Genomic DNA, 3097 nt, shown 5'->3' with positions numbered 1-3097 from the left:
ATTTTATCCTGTTTCAAATTCTTAAATGGACCATATGCATCAAGCGTTCGATGAAATGTCTAAATAGTGTTAGCACATCATATTTGGTCAATATTGAACATGTTAATCAGTTAACAAATTGAAACCTATAAAAAAAAAAAGAAGGACATTGTTGATTTCCTTGCTAAATTTTTGAAAATTTTAAATTTTTACTCTATTATTAGAGTTTACAGAAATGGAGCTTGAGGGTTTTGACTCACATTAGGGATGCAAACAGAAGCAAGATTGGGGGTGGTGGTAGAAGGAGGCCAAAGAGGTTTAAGTTCAGGCAATGGAAGTGTTTCTGTTGATAAAATATCACAGAAACAGCAACAAAAACGTTGCAGAATCAGTCCCAGATTGGGACAATATCTTAGCTTTTAGCTGGAGGTGTAGCTGGTGCTCTCAGTAAAACTTGTACAGCTCCTCTTGCAAGGCTTACCATTCTCTTTAAGGTGCAAGGCATGCACTTTGATACAGCACCGTTGAGAAAAGGCTAACATATGGCATGAGGCTTCCTGAATCATTAGTGAAGAAGGATTTAGGCCTTTCTGGAAAGGAAATCTGGTCACAATTGCTCACTGACTACCATATTCTTCTATCAACTTTTTTGCATATGAACACTATAAAAAGTTGCTACACGCCATTCCAGTGGTGGAAAGTCAAGGGGAAAATATAAGTTCAAATCTTTTTGCACATTTTGCAAGTTGTGGTTTAGCAGGAATAACAGATGCCTCTGTTACATAACCATTGGACCTTGTGAGGACATGCCTTGTAACTCAGACAAACGTGATCTACTATAGAGGTAATTGTCATGCTTTACAAACTATTTGCAGAGATGAGGGAATTTTGGGCCTTTATAAGGGCCTTAGTGCAACGCTTCTGGGTGTTGGGCCCAGTATTGCAATTAGCTTTTCAATATATGAGACCTTAAGATCTTTTTGGCAGTCATGATGCAGAATGATTCCCCTGTCCTAGTCAGTTTGGCATGTGGCATTCTTTCAACCATTGCATCATCAATAGCAACATTTCCTCTGGATTTGGTGAGGCAAAGAAAGGAACTCGAAGAGGCGGGTGGCCGGGCCAGGGTTTATACAACGGATCTTTTTTGTACATTTAAGTACATAATTCGGACTGAAGGCTTTCGTGGTCTGTACAGAGGATTTCTTCTTGAATATTACAAAGCGGTTCCTGGAGTCGGTATATGTTTCATGATATATGAAACACTGAAGATTCTTTTAGCTGATAGTTCTTCCTGACTATAGTCGCCATCACCTCTGGACTTTACCGTCTACAATGGTAAGGATTGTTGTGCAAATTTTATTGAACTCGCAAGTGCACGAATCTATTGTTATATAGATCAATGGTGACGAGTGTCGATCCCACGAGGAGGTGAATTTTAATTGTGTGTAGAATTAATTTTGTAAATGGGTGATTGGATTTGTGGTGGAAATGATTTAGATTATCCTAAAATTGGAATTAAAATGTCAAGAATAAATTCTAACATTGGAATTGAAATGACGAGAATAAATTGAAGAGAAATATATTGAAATGACGTACTTGGGTATCTGGATCCGTATCAACATGCAATATTCCTTATTAATACCAATTAAATCATAAGGAGGGAATCCACACCTCATGAACCACGCTCTAATCAATATGGTGTTAAGGGCTTATCGTGCCAAATAATAATAACATTGTACTAGAGAGCCGGTGTAATCAAGGTGGTATTTAGACAAGATTATTATTATTTGTTGACGAAAAGTCAAATCACCCAAAAAAATTAGAGGGGAAAAGAAAATAAATTTACCAAATAAAGCCCATGACACATGTTGAGACTTCACCTTCAACCCAAGCTTGAAAGAAAATTAGCTACTCATAATTGAACTAGGGGCAAAATGGAAATTTATTAAAATATGTAGAAAATACAAGATGAAGAAGGAATTACAGAAAATGGATCCCAAAAATGGATTCAGAGCTATCAAATTAGGGGGGAGATGCCCTTTTTTTTATAGATACATGGAGTAAATCATGGCCATCGGATTAAAAACAGTTTGGACGCTCAGGATTGCACCACGTCATCAGTCAACAGTACGTGGTTTGACCACACGGATGAATAGTAACACAGTTTGACCCGATTGAACAGTAATGCGGTATGGTTGAAAATAATCATGTGTGATGCATGTACCGTACGCGAGATTTTTTGTCCACTGATATGCTGCCACGTCACCATCACCAGTACATAGGAATTTTAGTCCAACAAGATCGTGACACCTCATCAGTCAATGCCACATCATCGGTCAATGCCACGTCATCGTCCGTCTATGTGAACAGTATCGTGAACAGTAACATATACAGTACCGTACATGTGAACAGTGCCATTTTTCCTTTTATGCTCCTCCTAAGGTTTTCGACCGTCCTGAGTTCAAAAGTGATGTCCGTTTTGCCATCTGATCTCTCGTTTATTGTGAAATGACTATGATGCCCCTAAAATACATAAAATACTTAATTAAAATAAAACACACGGAATTAAATCAAAAGAAGGTTAAATTCATAAAAGTAAAGGTGTTAGTAAAACTTGTAATGTAAAATGACAATTTTCTCCTTTATAAATATACATTTTCTAACACTCAACACACCCCCCAGCCAGCTTATTGATAGTCCCTAGCAAATAAAGCGAAAACAAAATTCAAAACCAAAATGATTTTTTTTTAATTTTATTTAGAAACACTCGTGTTTATTCAATCAGATTAATGATAGCAATCAAATAAAAGTATAAGCATTATCTCCAGTCTAAAGCAACATCACACCCACATCAACCATCCACATGAATTAGCCCAGTAGACTTTGTTATAGCTACTTTCAAGAATGACATGTCAAACCCCAAAATCTCACTGGAAGTAGTGACACTCTCACAAAGAAATTAAACCCAATAAAAATAGTCACTCCAATGAATGGTAATTGAGAGAAAATAATAAAGAAGTGATATCACATACTCTCACCAAGATGAAATAAATATGCCCTCAGCTTAGAAATAATACGATCTCAAGTCAAATAAAAAATGTTAGTCAACCCAATT

General features: G+C 36.6%; 1 pseudogene; it reads left to right on the top strand.

Moving 5' to 3' along the window:
• The first annotated feature begins 217 nt into the window (after positions 1–217).
• On the top strand, positions 218–1277 carry LOC112100851 (annotated as a pseudogene).
• The last annotated feature ends 1820 nt before the right edge of the window (positions 1278–3097 follow it).

The sequence above is a fragment of the Citrus clementina genome, unplaced genomic scaffold, assembly GCF_000493195.1.
Source record: "Citrus clementina cultivar Clemenules unplaced genomic scaffold, Citrus_clementina_v1.0 scaffold_9, whole genome shotgun sequence".
In the NCBI taxonomy this organism is placed as follows: domain Eukaryota; kingdom Viridiplantae; phylum Streptophyta; class Magnoliopsida; order Sapindales; family Rutaceae; genus Citrus; species Citrus x clementina.
Note: the sequence above shows the minus strand (reverse complement) of the source record. Positions and strands in the feature narration are given on the sequence as shown.